Raw genomic sequence first — 21,811 nt, 5'->3', positions numbered from 1 at the left:
TAATTGAACGTAGCCTTCATTTAAATGAGATGCTGTCAAATAGGCTCCATTGATAATCTGTTTTTATTTTGTAGGCCTATCCTATTCATCCCAATTAGGTAGCATAAAGTAGGCCTACCCTGATAGCCTTTCTGAGTGCTGGATGCTGATGCTAGTGTTATTTAACACCATAAATAATAGGAATGAGTGGTTTTGGGTGTATTTTTCCTTTAAGACGAGGCACCACAGTTTAAAAGGACATTTTTTTTACATCTAAAGTTATTAAAGAGCAGTGATACTATCAAGAGCAGTGATACTATCAAGAGCAGTGATACTATCAAGAGCAGTGTGTGGGTTTCTTCTTTCTTGTCAGTTTATCATGCTACCGTCATAGAAATGTCATGCATTTTAACCACATTCAAATGGACATAAATCCATCATTTCAAAGCTCACTACATTTAATCATGCATAATTTAAAAGCCCATTTCATAGACAATGTTACAAAATTGACGATATGTAGTAACATATTTTGAAGAGATTGTGATTGGGTCTATATAGGCATTTGGCGATTGGTAGGCACAATTCATAGCATTTCTCTTTAACTGCCGTTCACTGAAAGTTAGACCCTTCCCACACATCAAGTCATCAGAACTCTTCAGAAGCATCTATATTCATGAAATCTAATTTTGTGTGCTTATCTTTAGATATATTCTCCAGACTTGTATTGAGGGAATTGTGGATATGTTGTCAAATTCATTTTATGTACGTGTCTTTAGTATCTCACAGATAGAAAGATGAAAAATGATTTATACACAATCGCTCTGTAAGTCCTGGAGTGTCTTAACAGTGTCCAGAAAAAGCTAGGCCCTCCCCTCATTGATGATGATGTGTGTGTGTGAGAGAGAGAGAGCGACCTCGTGGGCAGCGTGGACTGCAGACATACCAGGTTTGCCTGCAGTGTTTGTGTGTGGGCTGGGTGCTGCTGTGTGATGCAGAGTGACAGGGTATATGGACCGAGTCTGGATGTGAGAGTGTGTTTTGAGTCATCACTACTGATAATATGACAACTGGGACTGATACTGAAAACCAGCATACACTGGAGACAGGAAGACGGAGAGAAAGACAGAGAAAGGCATAGAGAGAGAGAGACAAGTAGGTAGAGAGAGAAAGATATGGAGAGGTAGAGAGAGGTAGAGAGAGAGGTAGAGAGAGAGAGGTAGAGAGAGATAAATAAGTAGAAAGAGAGGTATGAGAGAGAGAGGGGGATAAAGCATTTTATTTTGGTATATAGGAAGTCAATGAGCTCCCTATCAGCATAGCGACAGAGACGTATGACTTAGTCCATGACTAAATGTCACACCTAAACTATTAAGAAAAATATATTTAAAGGTGTTTGAGCCTGTGGCATAAAATGTATTTATATTTCACACCGTCTTTGAAGAGGACGGAAAAGAGAGAGCGTCTGATAAAGGGAGGGGTTAAAGGGGTTAAAGCTATAGAGAGACAGAAGTTGAGACCGTCTGCAGCGAGTAGAGAACACAGCACCTTTTGATGTTGTCTGAAAAGTCTGTGGATGTAACGGTTTTCGTCCCCCTCTTCTGAGGAGGAGTAGGAAGGATCGGACCAATACGCAGCATGGTAAGTGTTCGTCATATTTTTAATCAAAACTGAACACTACACAAACTGAAAATGAAACAGTTCTGTGTGGAAAACACAGACACAGAAAACAATCACCCACAACCAAAATGGGGAAAACAGGCTACCTAAGTATGATTCTCGATCGACAGCTGCCTCTGATTGAGAACCGTACCAGGCCAAACACAGATATTCAACATAGAAAAAAGAACATAGACTACCCACCCCAACTCACGCCCTGACCAAACTAACACAAAGACATATAAAGGAACTAAGGTCAGAACGTGACAGTGGAAGACGCTTTAACAGTGAAAACAAGATTAGTGAAAAACAATATTGGATGTCTTGTTTGATTTCCACTTTAAACACTGTTTTGATGACTGCTGAGCACATTAATGTATGCTTTTGTAGTGTGAATGTGGGTATTTGTATTTATGGTTTGTGCAGTGGTGTAGTTTTGTGTATTTGTTTAGTTTGTGTGTGAGAGGTAAGTGACCTGGCTACAGTATTGATATTGACCTTGTATCCTACCTAGTGTGCCAGAATATATTAAACATTGACATTCAAATCCAAGGCACAACAAAGGATCAAAGATTGAATAAAAAAACATAAGGGCAAAGAAACAGTTTTAAGTTTGTCTTTTTAGGTTTAGGTATTTTTTTGTTTGCCTCAGACAAAGGTGCTTAAAACTTGGAGTGGTGTAAAAGCCAATCTGCCCTGGATAATTCTAGCAGTGCTGACAGAGAGTGCTTGTGTGCGTGTGTGTGCGTGTGTCTGCGTGTCTGTGTGTGGAGCCTAGGGCTGATCACAATTATTCAACTGGTCAATTGTTTGGTCGTCAGGCTGTTGGTCGACCAAGATTTCTTTTGTTGAGCAGTCGCAAATATATATACACTTCTTTTTTTATGGCGCACGAGACACCTGTCTTATTCGCGCCCATTTTAGCAAACTGATCCATTGCGGAGGGAATGGGAATGGCACAGTTCAAGAAGGGGAGTGTGGCTGCACAATGCACGTCTCTCTCCAGAATGCGCTCTCTCCCGCCAATTTGTGCACATTCATTGTTTCATAACTTCATTGTGTCAATTGTTTCTGTTTGACTGTTAGTGTCTATCATTTCCCCATTACATACAGTATATCACAAAAGTGAGTATACCCCTCACATTTTTGTAAATATTTGAGTATATCTTTTCATGTGACAACACTGAAGAAATGACACTTTGCTACAATGTAAAGTAGTGAGTGTACAGCTTGTATAACAGTTTAAATTTGCTGTCCCCTAAAAATAACTAGAGTAGGCCTATAGGCTACTTTGTCTGCTCGCAAATGTAGTCATATAAATGTGCCCATTTGGGGATCTGATAGTACGCCTATTTCTGATTTGCTTAACACACCACCACTAATGAGCTGTGGAGCTTCTCAAAGTAATGTTTGCTTCACCTCAAACAGCAAGTAAACAAAGTCTGTTTTTACATCCATTGAGAATGACAATAATTCCTCAATGTTTGAAAAATCTTTCCAGCCTCCTGAGTGGCTCAGCACTCGTAAGGCAGTGCATCGCAGTGTTGCGGTGTCACTACAGCCTGGGGCTGTGTCATTACTGGCGGTGACTGGGAGTCCCATAGGGCGGCACACGGGTTAGGGAAGGGTTTGGCCGGGGGGACTTTACTTGGCTCATCGCGCTCTAGCGACTCCTTGTGGCAGGCCGGGCGCCTGCAGGCTGACTTCGGTGGTTAGTTGAACAGTGTTTCCTCCAACACATTGGTGCAGCTGGCTTCCGGGTTAAGCGAGCAGGAAGCGCGGTTTGGCAGGTCATGTTTCGGAGGACGCATGACTCGACCTTCGCCTCTCCTGAGCCCGTTGGGGAGTTGCAGCGATGAGACAACATCGTAGTCACAAAATTGGGAGAAAAAGGGGGTAAGAAAATAATACAATAAATAACGTATCTTTCCACCAATCGATTGGTCGAAAGAACAGACGACTTTCAGTCTACCATTATTTTTTGGGGTTGGGGACAGCCCTAGTGGAGCCTCTTGCTGTTACACACCCCTCTATAGAATAAAAAGCCTCTCATTACAAGCTCCTCCAAGGGACTTCCCTCAGTGACAGAGTCCAGTGCTCTCTCTCCTCATCTCCTCTTCTCCCTAAACACTGTAAGTTTAAAGAGAGTGTGAGAGGGAACTATATTCTCATATTGCTCCAGTTTTGCTCCTTCTTGCTGTAAAGTGACCTCCTGACCTCTCCTACATCATCTCAAGTCTTCCTCTAACCAGGTTTTCATCCAACCTTTTCATGCATGTAAAGTACATGTCAGATAAAGTACATGTTTCGGTAAACTTTCTAAATGACAAAACAAAATACGCAAAGTGGGATTTTTTTGTGTCTGTAAAATTAATTATGCAAGAAATGTCGGTGGAAACACTTTTATGCACAAGTGTTGATATAATAACCATCACATTGAAGTAAACTTGGAGTCACGCGATGTTGTGTGATGTTGTGTGGTCCTCCCACTACGACCCGTGGAGAAGCATGCAGTTTATTAGGCTACAGATGAAATAAGTTATGAGGGTGGTGACTTCACAGGGTGGTGAAAGGACAAGGTGATAAGCTTGATGCTGCTTTCCAATAAATATCGAGGGTCTTATCCTGTTGACATGATCATCGATGCGTGGCTGCCATTTGATAACTAAAAATAATCTTGCTTTGTTGTCGATAATAATCTCATCATGCAGGCTATACAGTGCCTTTGGAAAGTATTCAGACCCCTTGACTTTTTCCACATTTTGTGGAAAACACCAGTCTCAACGTCAACAGTGAAGAGGCGACTCCGGGATGCAGGCCTTCTAGGCAGAGTTGCAAAGAAAAAGCCATATTTCAGACTGGCCAATAAAAAAAGAAAAGTTTAAGATGGGCAAAAGAACACAGACACTGGACAGAGAAACTCTGCTTAGAAGTCCAGCATCCCGGAGTCACGTCTTCACTGTTGACGTTTAGACTGGCGTTACTATTTAATGAAGCTGCCAGTTGAGGACTTGTGAGGCGTCTGTTTCTCAAACTAGACACTCTAATGTACTTGTCTTCTTGCTCCTTTGGGCACGGGGCCTCCCACTCCTCTTTCTATTCTGGTTATAGCCAGTTTGCACTTTTCTGTGAAGGGAATAGTACACAGCGTTGTACGAGATTTTCAGTTTCTTGGCAATTTCTCGCATGGAACAGCCTTCATTTTTTCAGAACAAGAATAGACTGACGAGTTTCAGAAGAAAGTTATTTGTTTCCGGGACATTTTGAGCCTGTAATTGAACCCACAAATGCTGATGCTCCAGATACTCAACTCGTCCAGATACTCCAGATACTCAACTGATCTCGTCAACTTTGTCATCTAGGAACTGGACATTAGCGAGTAATATACTCAAAAGCGGTGGGTGGTGTGCGCGCCTTCTAAGTCTAATTAGAAGACCGCTCCGAAATTCCTCTTCTCCGGTGGCGTTGTTTTGGGTCAGCCTCTGGAATCAGTTCAAATGCCCTGGGTGGTGCGAACAAAGCATCCGCTTCGGGAAAGTTGTATTCCTGGTCGTAGTGCTGGTAAGTTGACGCCACTCTGAAATCTAATAGTTCTTCCTGGCTGTTCTGGACTAACAATGTAAGAAATAATACATAAAAAACTAAATACTGCAAATCCTGACAGAGTTGAGAGGATCTGCAGAGAAGACTGGGAGAAACTCCCCAAATACATTGTGTGTAGATTGATATTTTCATAAACAAAAATTATTGAACCTTTATTTGATGAGGGGAACAAACAATTTTTTCAATTTTAGAATAAGGCTGTAAAGTAACAAAATGTGGAAAAAGTGGGTCTGAATACTTTCCAAAAGCACAGTACGTGCGCTCAAGCCAACAGCATGCAGATACAGTACTGTATCTGCATCCTGCACACTGTTGGCTTGAGCGCACATGCCAATATCAGACATTCACTATATAAGGCAAAAAACTATTGTGAAAAAAACATCAGTAGAGTTAAATACGTTTGAAACCCATTAATTTTTTGGTATTTTTTATTCGGTACATGGGAAATTAACCACAAAAGGTATTTTTATGTGCACTACGTCATCACACATAGCCTTTTATCTGCAACAAGTCCATTTGATGGAAACACATCTCTGGTGTAAAAATTAGCATCTTGTTTTTATGTAGATTTTAGAATATTCAAATGATAATCAGTCGCCAATTGGATGGAAACCTAGCTAAGGTTGCCAATATTAGAACAGGGCAAATATGTGTTAGATTTCCCACGGGCTTGAATCATTTTTCAAACAGAGCCTAGAACCGAGCCCTGGGGCACACCAGTAGTGAGAGTATGTGTTGCAGACACAGATCCTCTCCACGTCACCTGGTAGGAGCGGCCTGCCAGGTAGGATGGAATCCAAGCGTGTGCAGAGCCTGAGACGGCCAGCCCTGAGAGGAGGATCTGATGGTTTACTGTGTCTAATGCAGTGGATAGATCTAGGAGAATGAGAACAAAGGACAGAGAGTCAGCTTTGGTTGAGTGATCCGTCTTGAAGCCTGACTGTTTAGGGTCAGATGAGTTGAGTGTTGGTTTCTTGAGGGGAGCGACTCTGGCCATTTTGAAGTCAGAGAGGATGCAGCCAGTGGTCAGGGATGAGTTGATGAGGGAAGTAGGAAGAAGGGAGAAGCGGATGGGGTCAAGCGAGCAGGTTGTTGGGCGACCAGACCTCAAAAGTCGCAGGATTTCATCTGGAGAGAGAGTGGAGAAAGAGGTCAAGGCATAGGGTAGTTCTATGTGAGTGGGACCAGTGGACTCAATAGGCTGAGTGAATGAGGAGCGGATTAAGGAGGGAGGAGAATGTGGAAAATAATTTCTTAGGGTTAGAGGCAAATGCTTGGAATTTAGAGTGATAGAAAATGGCTTTAGCAGTGGATACAGAGGAAAAGAAGCTAGAGAGGAGGGAGTGACAGCAGGATAGGTCCTCCGGAAGTTTTGTGTTCTTCCATTTTCACTTATAAAGGTGTCAAGCTCATTGAGGAACTCTCCAAGGGCACCTGGTGGGTGATAGATGACAACAATGATAAGCTTGAGTGGACAAGTGACAGTGACAGCATGGAATTAAAATGAGGAGATGGACAGGTGAAAGAGGGAGAAAATATAAAATCTCCAGTTAGGAGAAATGAGTAGACCTGTGCCAACACCGGGACGACCAGATGCTCTTGCACTATCAGAGAAAACATAGTCAGATGAAGAAAGAGCAGCTAGGATATCAGTGTTTTCTGGGGTGATCCATGTCTCCGTCAGGCCAAAAAGTCAAGGGACTGAAGGGCAGCATAGGCTGAGATTAACTCTGCGTTCTTGACTGCAGATCGGCAGTTCTAAATGCTGCCATGTGTACGTGTGTATAGTGTGTGTTCAGCAGTGATGTGGTCGGGTTGAATAAAGAGAAAACAGTACATTAAAAAAAGTTACAAATGTATCATTATTGTGCAATTTATATCTATAGACTACATTGAGATTTTAGTTTCATTATCTTTAGGCTATCTGGCATTAGTGCGTAAGCCTAAACTTCAGAGCCTAACTTTACCGGCACAAAATGGCCTAAAGGCTTTTGGGAACAGGCAGAAAAGGTTAACGTGGATCCACTGATGCAAAAAGGACAATGTCAGAGTTTAATTCAGTAAGAGAAAAGCTGTGCAATGGAGGCTTGAAAATAAAGAGAAGGGAGGGCCAGAAAAGTCATGTTTGGGAAAGATTTGGTGAAGTGGTAAAAGAGGACGATAGCAGTGCCGGCGATGTTATGTGTGATTATTGTGAGGCGCTATACAAATTCGACAGCCGTAAGACTAGACTTCAAATAGGCTTTCTTTATCAGCATCATAAAAGCTGATAGTATTTCTACCACATAAAATATGCATCCAAGCCGATCTGAAATCTTATCAGAAACACGTTGGGTTGTTTTCACAGCTTTCTATTTCCTTACAACTGATCAAACCGATGTCATTTGGAAATTTTGCAGAAAATTGTGAAAGAAGCAGTGATGACAGAGGCTTTACCGATGTTGACTAGAGTGACACATTCATTCTATCAATTTATGACATTATTCTGGTGAGCATGGGTTTATTTAGTCTTCTAGGGCAACATACAATGACAGAAGAGAAGCCGCATGTACTGTATCTAATTATAGACAAGAGGACTAACAAATAACCTGCCAAAATGTTTGGTATTATAAGCAGAAACATATCAAAATTAGACAACAACAAAATACTGCACCCCATGTTAAAAAAAAATGTTCCGCCTTCTCTGACTGTAGGCTACAGCGCATTTTCTCATTTTCTATATTTGCGGGTTAGGGTCGGTGCGGGCCTCAGATTTTCACTTTATCACATATAGTTGGGCGGTTGAGCATGGGTTATTAGCGGATGGGTTATTAGGAGGTGTGTTTGCGTACGTGCGTGTGTGTATAGGGCCATGATTTATGTGATATTTGCCTGTTACCCACATTGTTTCATTCTGTGTGATTGTGTGGAGTGGTTGAAAAACAAGTTTTAATGACTCCAACCTAAGTATGTGTAAACTTCTGACTTCAACTGTACGTGTATGTACGTGCGTAGCCAATGTCTGTATAGTATGTGTAAATATTTTGTGTATTCATGCTTAATGGTATTTCTTAGTGGATATGAGAGTATATCAGTATCAGTTTCTCATTTTAATTCAGCTGATACAACTTGACACCACACAATGTCCTCCTGAGCAGATGACTCTGATACACATATCTAACACATATTTCTGGAGGTTTCTCTTTATGCTTCCTGGTCTTTATTAATGGTAAAGTTGACCTATCATTCTGCCTGCTCTGGTCATTGTGTTTATGATGTGAAGTCGTCTGTGTGTCTAGGCTTTCTCCCTTCTCCCTACTCACTCTACACCAGCCTTGGCCTGCTGGAGAAAGTCCATTTTATTGATTGACACTCAAGTGACAGGTCTCCTTTCCTCTTGCAAGGTCACAGAGCTACATATAGTAATATAGGGTGTGTGTGTGTGTGTGTGTGTGTGTGTGTGTGTGTGTGTGTGTGTGTGTGTGTGTGTGTGTGTGTGTGTGTGTGTGTGTGTGTGTGTGTGTGTGTGTGTGCTCTCTCTCTCTCTCTCGTCCTGGTAATGGAACACTGTATATACATGATAGACTGAGTGTGTGTGTGTTTGTGTGTGTGTGTGTGTGTGTGTGTGTGTCGTCTCTCTCTCTCTCTCTCTCTCTCTCTCTCTCTCTCTCTCGTCCTGGTAATGGAACACTGTATATACATGATAGACTGAGACTGTGTGTGTGTGTGTGTGTGTGTGTGTGTGTGTGTGTGTGTGTGTGTGTGTGTGTGTGTGTGTGTGTGTGTGTGTGTGTGTGTGTGTGTGTGTGTGTGCGTCTCTCTCTCTCTCTGTCCTGGTAATGGAACACTGTATATACATGATAGACTGAGTGTGTGTGTGTGTGTGCGTGCCTCTCTCTCTCTCTCTCTCTTGTCCTGGTAATGGAACACTGTAATATACATGATAGACTGAGTGTGTGTGTGTGTGTGTGTGTGCTCCTCTCTCTCTCTCTCTCTCTTGTCCTGGTAATGGAACACTGTAATATACATGATAGACTGTGTGTGTGTGTGTGTGTGTGCGTGCCTCTCTCTCTCTCTCTCTCTCTCGTCCTGGTAATGGAACACTGTAATATACATGATAGACTGAGTGTGTGTGTGTGTGTGTGTGTGTGTGTGTGTGTGTGTGTGTGTGTCTCTCTCTCTCTCTCTCTCTCGTCCTGGTAATGGAACACTGTATATACATGATAGACTGAGTGTGTGTGTGTGTGTGTGTGTGTGCGTGCCTCTCTCTCTCTCTCTCTCTCGTCCTGGTAATGGAACACTGTAATATACATGATAGACTGAGTGTGTGTGTGTGTGTGTGTGTGTGGTGTGTGTGTGTGTGCGTGCCTCTCTCTCTCTCTCTCTCTCCCTCGTCCTGGTAATGGAACACTGTATATACATAGACTGATGATAGACTGTGTGTGTGTGTGTGTGTGTGTGTGTGTGTGTGTGTGTGTGTGTGTGCGTGCCTCTCTCTCTCTCTCTCTCTCGTCCTGGTAATGGAACACTGTAATATACATGATAGACTGAGTGTGTGTGTGTGTGTGTGTGTGTGTGTGTGTGTGCCTCTCTCTCTCGTCCTGGTAATGGAACACTGTATATACATGATAGACTGAGTGTGTGTGTGTGTGTGTGTGTGTGTGTGTGTGTGTGTGTGTGTGTGTGTGTGTGTGTGTGTGTGTGTGTGTGTGTGTGTGTGTGCGTGCCTCTCTCTGTGTCCTGGTAATGGAACACTGTATATACATGATAGACTGAGTGTGTGTGTGTGTGTGTGTGCCTCTCTCTCTCGTCCTGGTAATGGAACACTGTATATACATGATAGACTGAGTGTGTGTGTGTGTGTGTGTGCCTCTCTCTCTCGTCCTGGTAATGGAACACTGTATATACATGATAGACTGAGTGTGTTCGGCACACGCCACATGCCTTCAAAATGTCTGTCCTGACAGAAGCTGCAGGTGTCAAATGGATTGGCTGTGTTTGCCCCCAGTGCTGTGGAGCTAAAAGGGATTCAATTAAAGTCACATCCACTCATGCTGTCACATTACATGTGTGTAAAAGAAAGTGTGTGCATGCGTGTGTGTCTGTTCACAACAGCTGCCGTCTCAGCGTGTCCAGGCAGAATTAATGTGACATTACACCTTAGTGAGGCATCCTGACAGGCATCAGGAAAACACCATTAAAAATGTACGCCCGTGTTCAGATAACGGCAGGACTCTTCTCAGCCAAAACAGCACAACACTAGTAATTGGCTGCTATAGTAAACGATGGGTCTGAATTTGATTGAATTCGTGAATGTCAAACGTTGCCAGGTGCATACTCAGAATAAAGGGGTATGAAAAGGCCAGAGAGAGGCCAGTTATTGTCGCAGGCTTGATGAGACTTGATTGCTAATACGGCTAATCTTCTCAGACAATTATGCAGGTGTTAGAGCAGGGTTGGGCTGAAACATTACCCTTTAAAGCTGCTTCTTCTGAATGTGGTGTTCTGTTGATTAAATGGTTAGTGTTTTTGGCACCATGAATGTCAGAATGACAAATTACGTCAAAGTCTAATTTGTACAAATAATTATCACCTGCTCTACCTTTCATTTGAAAGTGTTATTGTTCGTACAAGGAAGTCGAGGATGGACTCGATCATGATCATTATTCAGGGAAGATTTCTGTTGAAGCAGAGGTCTGTTAGTCTCATCGTGTAACATAGAGGGATTCTAAACGATTCATGACAGGCATGTGAAATGGTATGGTAAGCTACCTTTGAGCCTCATTTGAACCATCCCTCAAAATGTCCATTCGGAAATGTTGTTTTTAGGGCGAAGCTCAATGTGAAGGCCTTGTGTGTTTCAGGGATGCAGTCTGGTACAGAATGAAATGGTTTCATTTAAACGAAAGCCTGGTTGAACTCTGAGGTGGAATTGGAGAGGGATGGGATGCTGTAGTAGAATAATCATATTCTTAAGGAATATGTCTCAGTGAGGAATGTAGGGCTGTCACTGGGAAGTTTGTTTTTTACACATCCCTGACCTGTGGATGATATACTATTCCTCTCAGACGTTTAGGGGAAGGGGGTGGGGCTCCTGGGAGGCAAAACGTCAACAGTCGATGTTCAACACTCAAACACATACGGAGGGACACAGACACGCACTCATGTTTCTCCTATTTGCACATGCGCACACACACACACACACACACACACACAGACAAACACACAAACACACACACACACACACACACACACACACAACACACACACACACACACACACACACACACACACACACACACACACACACACACACACACACACACACACACACACACACACACACACACAAACACACACACACATAAACACACACACACACACACACACACACATAAAACACACACACACACACACATACACACACACACACTCACACACACACACACACATAAACAAACATGCTCAAGCCCCCAGGAAACACACCCTGGAAAGCTGATGTTGAACACAAACTCTCTCTTACTCACACATACTTGGAAAGCCTGGAAAGCTGATGTTCACAGTCCATGGAACATTACTCTGTACTCTCTGGCCTGGACCTCATAGATTCTCAACATGCTAACAGACTCCCCCAAGTTAACCCATGTTCAGTATGTCCCACTACAGAGTCCCAATACACTTAAACACTCTCTCCTCTTAAACAGACTATGCTGCTTTACTGCTTTTAATCATTCTCAACATGTCTCTCTAGACTCTCTTCACCATTTATCTGTTGTATTGCTCTCTCCCATCAGCTTACATGCTTTAATAGATATGTGTGTGTGTGTGTGTGTGTGTTTATGTGTGTGTGTGTGTGTGTTTGTGTGTGTGTGTGTGTGTGTGTGTGTGTGTGTGTGTGTGTGTGTGTGTGTGTGTGTGTGTGTGTGTGTGTGTGTGTGTGTGTGTGTGTGTGTGTGTGTGTGTCTGGATGTGTGTATCTGGATGTCGATTACAGGATTGGCGTCAATTCAGTTTTCAGTCAATTCAGGTAGTAAAAATGAAGGACATTTAACTACGTTTAAATTCTGTACGCATATCTCAGAGACTATCTCAGTATGTTGTATTAGGTTTATTATGATGGCATGTATAAATATTTACAACTTACATAGTAGGCCTTTTACTCCTCCTGGAACATACTCTGTTCATACTCTGTTCACTTAATACTGTTCAATACTGTATGAAGTGTTCAACAGTATGAAGTGTTCAACATTATTAAGTTCAACAGTATTAAGTTCAACAGTATGAAGTGTTCAACAGTATTAAGTGTTCAACAGTATTACGTTCAACAGTATTAAGTGTTCAACAGTATGAAGTGTTCAACAGTATTAAGTGTTCAACAGTATGAAGTGTTCAACAGTATTAAGAATGTTCAACAGTATTAAGTTCAACAGTATTAAGAATGTTCAACAGTATTAAGTTCAACAGTATTAAGAATGTTCAACAGTATTAAGTTCAACAGTATTAAGAATGTTCAACAGTATTAAGTTCAACAGTATTAAGAATGTTCAACAGTATTAAGTGTTCAACATTATTACGTGTTCAACAGTATTAAGTTCAACACTATTAAGAATGTTCAACAGTATTAAGAATGTTCAACAGTATTAAGTTCAACAGTATAAAGCATGTTCAACAGTATTCAGAATTTTCAACAGTATTAAGTGTTCAACAGTATTACGAATGTTCAACAGTATTAAGAATGTTCAACAGTATTAAGAATGTTCAACAGTATTAAGAATGTTCAACAGTATTAAAGAATGTTCAACAGTATTAAGAATGTTCAACAGTATTAAGAATGTTCAACAGTATTAAGAATGTTCAACAGTATTAAGAATGTTCAACAGTATTAAGAATGTTCAACAGTATTAAGAATGTTCAACAGTATTAAGTGTTCAACAGTATTAAGTGTTCAACAGTATTAAGAATGTTCAACAGTATTAAGAATGTTCAACAGTATTAAGTGTTCAACAGTATTACGAATGTTCAACAGTATTAAGAATGTTCAACAGTATTAAGAATGTTCAACAGTATTAAGTGTTCAACAGTATTAAGAATGTTCAACAGTATTAAGAATGTTCAACAGTATTAAGTGTTCAACAGTATTACGAATGTTCAACAGTATTAAGAATGTTCAACAGTATTAAGAATGTTCAACAGTATTAAGTGTTCAACAGTATTAAGAATGTTCAACAGTATTAAGAATGTTCAACAGTATTAAGTGTTCAACAGTATTAAGAATGTTCAACAGTATTAAGTGTTCAACAGTATTAAGTTCAACAGTATTAAGAATGTTCAACAAGTCCGTACTCTTTATCTCATCCTCATTTTGATCGTTTCATCAAAGTTCTGAGAAAATGAATGTAAAGATGCATTTCTCAATTTCTCTTCGCCATGTAAGGAAGCATGATATGACTTGATCATTTAAGGGAAGGAAGTTACAGTTCACTCTGCCTCCAATAAGTAGTAGAAAAGAACATTACCTGCCTCACACTTGAATTTAGTTCAACTGCACCGCCAAAACGTTTAGGTATCCGTGGACGTTTGGCAGGAAGTATGTTTGCAGGACTTCTCCTCTTTATACCAGTTCTACTGGCTGAAGATGTGGCAGTTTTATTTTGTAGAAAGAAGAGTGTTTGCGTCTTAGAAGGATTGTCTGTAAAATTGTCCTGCGGTTTCACAATCCAAGATACCAGACGTAAATTAAAAGAATTCTACTGGTTTAACAACAACAACAGGAAGAAATGGAAGGACACAACTATTCCGGAGGATCTGAGTGAAGACCCAGAGTATTATGGTCGTTTGTTACATGGTGCTGTTGGGAGTTTCAGTCAATATTCCCTAACTACTATACGATCATAAATTTGAGACCAAGTGACTCTGCTGAGTATAAGTTTAGACTTAACACACAGAACTCAGGATGGAAGAACAGCGAATCTGGAACAACTGTTTTTGTCACAGGTCTGAAGGTGATTAAGAATCCGGACACTGTGAAAGAGGGACAAAAAGTAACACTGACCTGCAGTACTATGTGTATCCTGAGTAACAACCCCAACCTGACTTACATCTGGTATAAGAATGGACGACGACTAACCAACCCAAAGACCCTGAAGACCAGCCTGTACCTAGACCCATTCAGCATTACGGATTCTGGCAGTTACTCCTGTGCTGTAAATGATCTCCGTTCTCCTTCACTTTGTCTCCTGGATAACTGTTGGGATGTGAAATACGCAAAGAAGACAATCTGCGCCATAACCGGGTCGTCTGTGGATCTGCCTTGCACTTACACATACCCCAGTGGTCAGACCATCACACAGACTCTCTGGTCAAAAACTGTGGATGCTAAAGGGAAGCCTGAAGCCTTGGAGTATGGAGATAGTGTGCAGTACCGTGGAGACAAGAAGACTGACTGCACCCTGAGAATCACAGAGCTCAGAGAGAGAGACTCAGCCAACTACAGTTTCAGATTCAAAACACAACAGGGGAGCTACAATGACCCATTTCAGGTCACTCTGTCTGTCACAGATGTATTTGTAAAGGTTAGACCCGACATTGTCATAGAGGGAGAGAAAGTCTGGATGTCGTGCTCAACGTCCTGCATTCTGAAGCAAAACTCTACTGACTACATCTTCTACAAGGACAAACTTCGCCTACCTAGCCCTAACAGACACGGGGTCTTGTACCTTGACCCAGTCAGCAGTGAGGATGCAGGCAGCTACTCCTGTGTATTGGTTGGCCTCGAGAATCAGCCCTCCCTTGGAGCTACACTCACTGTGAGATATCCTCCAAGGTCCACCACCGTGATTGTCAGCACAGATCAGAATAAAATAGTTGAAGGCAGTTCAGTGACTCTGACCTGTAGCAGCGATGCCAACCCACCAATGGAGAAATACACCTGGTACAAAAGGAACGGAACCAAAGTGAGCGTCTTACAGGGAGAAACAGAAAGCTACACCATCCCCAGTGTCAGTCTTGGGTACATTGACCAGTACTTCTGTGAAGCTAAGAATGAGATTGGAGCTCAGAACTCTACCTGGGACCTGACCACAGATGATAGACTAGTGAATGTCTTGACTCCTGTACTGTGCGTTGTGGCTGTCCTGACTGCTGGAACTCTTCTCGTTCTCAGCTACTACACACTGAAACAGAGAAACCGCGGAGAAAGAGCTGATACACCGAGAGTCCATTATGTCAGTAATGATGCCTCCAACGCCGCTGTGAGTGAGGAGGAGAGCGTAGATACTCTCTACGCTCACCCTGATGACTATGATGACATACAGGGTGGCATTGATGAGTACGATGACATACAGGATGACACCTACACAGCCCTTCAGAGAGACTCTCGCCTCTCGATGTACGATTCTATCCCGAAGAGAGAATCACCATAGAGCCTGAAGACCTACAGCACCAACCCAAAAATATGCCTTGCACCTTTTTTTGTCCTGCTATCACATTGGCCTGTCTGGGATGTTTCCCACACATTGAGCTCTAACCTTAGAGTTTATGCTGAAGGTGAAAATGATTGCTGGAATGTTTTGCCATTGGCTACTGCAAATGTAAATGGTGTTATATTGTTTGGTTTTTAGAGTTGATTGTTGCTTACTACACAAGATGAGGTTGAAAGAAACATAATCAAATCATATGCAAGTTTTCCTATTCTTTACAGTGAGGGAAATATATGAAAGTATGCCATTTAGTAATTGCCACTTCAATTACTGCTCATGCTCATGGTAATTCTCTTTAATCATGGATTGATTATTACAAAATAGACGCTTGTAGATATAGCAATTAAAAACAGCTATTCTGAAAGCAAAGATACATAGGAATATATCAGCAATCGTGCAAAACTGTCAGTATTGTTAATATAATACTAATATTTAAGTAAATTAAATTAATTAAATGTTTGCTGTATGACAATACATTTGTTTTTTTGACCCCTGGTTTATTAGCATACTAGTATGCTAACTCTAACCGTTAGGGTTATAATTACATTAAGGGTTAGGTGCTAGGGTTAGGGTTAAGGTTTTTGGGTTAAGATTGGGGTTAGGGTTAAACCCCCTAGAAATAGCATTTGACCTTGTGGGGACTAACAAAATGTCCCCAGTTGGTCAAATATTTGTTAGTTTACTACAGAATAGTTAAACACGTCCACACACACACAACACACACACCTCCCTATACAGGAAGCTAATTGGTCGTCTATCACAATACACTGCAACAGCTCTTTTCCTGCATGGCCTACATTTTTTCTGAAGCCAGTCCTGAAATGTGCTATAAATACTAGAGAGAGGGGAGAGGAACACACACACACACACACACACACACACACACACACACACACACAGTGAGGGTACACTCTTAGAAAAAAGGTTTCCGAAAGGGTTCTTCGGCTGTCCCCGTAGGAGATCCCTTTTTGGTTCCAGGTAGAACCCTTTTTGGTTCCAGGTAGAAGAACTTCTGGGTTCTCCTGTGGAAAGTGTTCTACATGGAACTCAAAAAGGGTTCCACCTTGAAACAAAAAGGGTTCTTCAAAGGGTTATCTTATGGGAACAGCCGAAGAACCCTTATAGGTTGTAGATGGCACCTTTTTTTCTAAGAGTGTAGGGGAAGACACATGTATTCTGTCTCTCAATGCGCATACTGGTGCCATGCACTCACTAAACGCCAGGCGCTGATGTGTGTGCCAGGGGGTCACCTCCCTATGAGACTGCCAGGGGGTCACCTCTCTATGAGACTGCCAGGGGGTCACCTCCCTATGAGACTGCCAGGGGGTCACCTCCCTATGAGACTGCCAGGGGGTCATCTCCCTATGAGACTGCCAGGGGTCACCTCCCTATGAGACTGCCAGGGGCTTAGTGAACACACAGTAAAACACTCGCACACACAATAGACTGAGGACACCGGCAAGAAAATGGGATCCACACATCAGAGGAGAGAGAGAAAGATAAAGTGCTGTAGAGAGAGTGAGAAGGTAAGAGTAATTTAACCTCATTTTAGCCCTGGTCACCTGCGCTGGGGTGGAGATTATTCAGGATTAGAGTGAGGAATGAGCTGGAATACAAGGCCAGTAGGCCACTCTCACTCACCACTTTAACACACACTGAAAAAAAAAACTGCGCTCTGGGAAAATGAATCAGCTGATGGATAGGACTGCCACTTAACCTTGGGAACCATCTGGCCATGCCTGCACATACAGTACATACACTCACATACACTCACACATACACACACACACATACACACATACACATACACATACACACACTTGGGCAGCCAACTGATCCTTGCACACTAGGTTGGTATTTCACAGAGAAGTGATGGGGAATGTAGATAGAACAGGGGGAGAGGAGAGGACCAACTAAGCTAGAAAGCCCAAGAAAGAGGAGAGTTATTCCGCTATTTTCATCACTTAAAGGCACCACATTCTATTTACCTGATTGTCACCAAGTAGCTGAGTCATTTAATTGGTTCTTTAGCTCAGAGAAACTGATGATATAGCCTTGCCTCCCCCTTATCCGTATGAAAGAGAATGTAATGGAACTTCTCCATGACCCTGGGAATGAATACATTGATATGGAAAGAATAACATGATTTAATGTGATGTTATAGATTATCAGAGTCTGCAGAGACTGAACTGTGGGCCATTTGAAATCAATCTCATTTTGGGAACAGAGCCTGCCAGTAAGGATTTAATCTTACTGCCTTGTCAGTAGTCTTTCTCTATCTCTCTCTCTCTTCGCACAGGCTGTAGTCTCTTTCTTTCTCTTTCTCCATTTGTACAACTAAAACCTTCCCTCTCTTTGCCTCTCTATCTTGAACTACTCGCATCTCTTCGTTAACCCCTAGCTGTCTCTCTTAGTGCTGTCTTTTGACCTTCAACCTCCTCATTCTGCCTTGCTTCCTCTTCCTCTTCCTGGCTCCCCCTCATAGACTTTGAGTAGAATAGGACATCTGAAAGGGAAGAGTGGGAGGTTTTTGTTGCACTATAGGAATGGAGGTGTATTGCTAAATCAATCAAAGAGAGGTGTTTGAAAGAGAAGTGAGCTTTAACACTATGCTGCACAACCACCTTGTCCATTCGGCATAGGTCCTGACCGTTATTCCTGCATGTCACATATTGAATGCATGTTAACATCGGGATATCACTATCAGAGAGAGATAGAGTCCCGCCCACTACCACTAGAGAAATGCAGCTCAGCCCGCCCAGTTACAGCTCAGCTCAGCCCGCCCAGTTATAGTTACTCAGCCCGCCCAGTCCTGAGGCTATTAGATCACAGAGGTAGTGTAAGCATCATTCTGTTGCTACAGCCTGAAATAAAGACTCATCTGAGATTCCCCGAGCAGGCCATGTTTTTTCTTCTAAATATTTTATCTTGCCTTTAAATATGAGAGCATTTTTTGCTGATTTGACCATTTTCACCTGTGGAACTAACCCTGTTCCCTGTTTTTTATTAAATACATGTTTTCACCTAATTTTAACATTCTATCTTAAAGATCACATGCTCAACGTAATTAAAAACACATTTTCCCATCTCAAGAGGTTCAATTTAAAAAATACTATAGTAAGTGCCGATTAAGTGCCAAATAAAATAACAGGGTTGACCATAACAGGGTTGACGATTTTATCTGATATCAGCCATACATCCCCTTGTGACAGAGGGAATGGAAGCTTGTTGTGCACAACAGGGAGTTGCAATTAAATGTAAGCTTCACAAAAAAACAAGGAAATTGTTAAAACATTTTTAGCCTGGGTATCTATGGGTAACAGGGTTGGCGTGTTATTCTAGCCTGGGTATCTATGGGTAACAGGGTTGGCGTGTTATTCTAGCCTGGGTATCTATGGGTAACAGGGTTGATGTGTTATTCTAGCCTGGGTATCTATGGGTAACAGGGTTGATGTGTTATTCTAGCCTGGGTATCTATGGGTAACAGGGTTGATGTGTTATTCTAGCCTGGGTATCTATGGGTAACAGGGTTGGCGTGTTATTCTAGCCTGGGTATCTATGGGTAACAGGGTTGATGTGTTATTCTAGCCTGGGTATCTATGGGTAACAGGGTTGGCGTGTTATTCTAGCCTGGGTATCTATGGGTAACAGGGTTGGCGTGTTATTCTAGCCTGGGTATCTATGGGTAACAGGGTTGATGTGTTATTCTAGCCTGGGTATCTATGGGTAACAGGGTTGGCGTGTTATTCTAGCCTGGGTATCTATGGGTAACAGGGTTGATGTGTTATTCTAGCCTGGGTATCTATGGGTAACAGGGTTGGCGTGTTATTCTAGCCTGGGTATCTATGGGTAACAGGGTTGATGTGTTATTCTAGCCTGGGTATCTATGGGTAACAGGGTTGATGTGTTATTCTAGCCTGGGTATCTATGGGTAACAGGGTTGATGTGTTATTCTAGCCTGGGTATCTATGGGTAACAGGGTTGGCGTGTTATTCTAGCCTGGGTATCTATGGGTAACAGGGTTGACGTGTTATTCTAGCCTGGGTATCTATGGGTAACAGGGTTGGCGTGTTATTCTAGCCTGGGTATCTATGGGTAACAGGGTTGATGTGTTATTCTAGCCTGGGTATCTATGGGTAACAGGGTTGGCGTGTTATTCTAGCCTGGGTATCTATGGGTAACAGGGTTGGCGTGTTATTCTAGCCTGGGTATCTATGGGTAACAGGGTTGGCGTGTTATTCTAGCCTGGGTATCTATGGGTAACAGGGTTGGCGTGTTATTCTAGCCTGGGTATCTATGGGTAACAGGGTTGGCGTGTTATTCTAGCCTGGGTATCTATGGGTAACAGGGTTGGCGTGTTATTCTAGCCTGGGTATCTATGGGTAACAGGGTTGGCGTGTTATTCTAGCCTGGGTATCTATGGGTAACAGGGTTGGCGTGTTATTCTAGCCTGGGTATCTATGGGTAACAGGGTTGGCGTGTTATTCTAGCCTGGGTATCTATGGGTAACAGGGTTGGCGTGTTATTCTAGCCTGGGTATCTATGGGTAACAGGGTTGGCGTGTTATTCTAGCCTGGGTATCTATGGGTAACAGGGTTGACGTGTTATTCTAGCCTGGGTATCTATGGGTAACAGGGTTGATGTGTTATTCTAGCCTGGGTATCTATGGGTAACAGGGTTGATGTGTTATTCTAGCCTGGGTATCTATGGGTAACAGGGTTGGCGTGTTATTCTAGCCTGGGTATCTATGGGTAACAGGGTTGACGTGTTATTCTAGCCTGGGTATCTATGGGTAACAGGGTTGATGTGTTATTCTAGCCTGGGTATCTATGGGTAACAGGGTTGATGTGTTATTCTAGCCTGGGTATCTATGGGTAACAGGGTTGGCGTGTTATTCTAGCCTGGGTATCTATGGGTAACAGGGTTGACGTGTTATTCTAGCCTGGGTATCTATGGGTAACAGGGTTGAAGTGTTATTCTAGCCTGGGTATCTATGGGTAACAGGGTTGACGTGTTATTCTAGCCTGGGTATCTATGGGTAACAGGGTTGACGTGCTATTCTAGCCTGGGTATCTATGGGTAACAGGGTTGACGTGTTATTCTAGCCTGGGTATCTATGGGTAACAGGGTTGATGTGTTATTCTAGCCTGGGTATCTATGGGTAACAGGGTTGATGTGTTATTCTAGCCTGGGTATCTATGGGTAACAGGGTTGGCGTGTTATTCTAGCCTGGGTATCTATGGGTAACAGGGTTGACGTGTTATTCTAGCCTGGGTATCTATGGGTAACAGGGTTGATGTGTTATTCTAGCCTGGGTATCTATGGGTAACAGGGTTGACGTGTTATTCTAGCCTGGGTATCTATGGGTAACAGGGTTGACGTGCTATTCTAGCCTGGGTATCTATGGGTAACAGGGTTGACGTGTAACGCTCGGCCCGCACAGTTTTCCACCACAAAACACCAGAAAATGGCCAAAAAGAGTAGAACCAGCTCACCTGCTTTTACACTAGGATTTGACTATTAGATGTTCAACGTTTATTTTTTTATATATTTACAAAGGAAAAGTTTCAGCAAATTAAAATGAATTAAAATGAGAATTAACAGGGTTGACCTTAAAATGAGGGACACTAATCACATCAAATAAATGAATCACTAATCACATGAAAAAAATAATAGTCTTCAGAAATGACTTTGTCAAAACAACAAAATAACTAGGGTTTTACAATGATGGTGAAACTTGGAGAAATGTTGGGCTTACGTGGGTTCAAATCTTCCCTTTGTGACACAGGGTTGATGGAGGGACATGTCAAAGTGCTGAATTTACTTTATTCATATTAAAAATCTGATTTATTGAATTATGCACGTGGTCTATAGTAAAGGGCACTTCATTTAATATAACAGGCTTTTAAAATTCAATATTGGTGCACAATTTCTACTTAAAATATCAAAGGGATGAAAAGGCACCCATTTGCACTCTCCAATGCACTCTCACTCTCTCACATAGAGGGGTACAGTCCCAGTTAGGGAAGGTTAGGCTGTACTGGAGGTCATCCATTTTGAGCTGCAGTTAAATGATTCAGCCTGAAACCTCCTCCCTACACCCACTCTTTTCAAAA

At 42.2% G+C, this 21,811-nt stretch overlaps 1 protein-coding gene across 2 annotated transcripts in view; it reads left to right on the top strand.

Moving 5' to 3' along the window:
* Window positions 1-21,811, top strand: part of LOC112255735 (heterogeneous nuclear ribonucleoprotein L-like) — a 51,490-nt gene that overhangs the window by 11,021 nt on the left and 18,658 nt on the right. The gene's annotated exons all lie outside the window — the stretch shown is intronic.

The sequence above is a fragment of the Oncorhynchus tshawytscha genome, linkage group LG01 (assembly GCF_018296145.1).
Source record: "Oncorhynchus tshawytscha isolate Ot180627B linkage group LG01, Otsh_v2.0, whole genome shotgun sequence".
In the NCBI taxonomy this organism is placed as follows: domain Eukaryota; kingdom Metazoa; phylum Chordata; class Actinopteri; order Salmoniformes; family Salmonidae; genus Oncorhynchus; species Oncorhynchus tshawytscha.
Note: the sequence above shows the minus strand (reverse complement) of the source record. Positions and strands in the feature narration are given on the sequence as shown.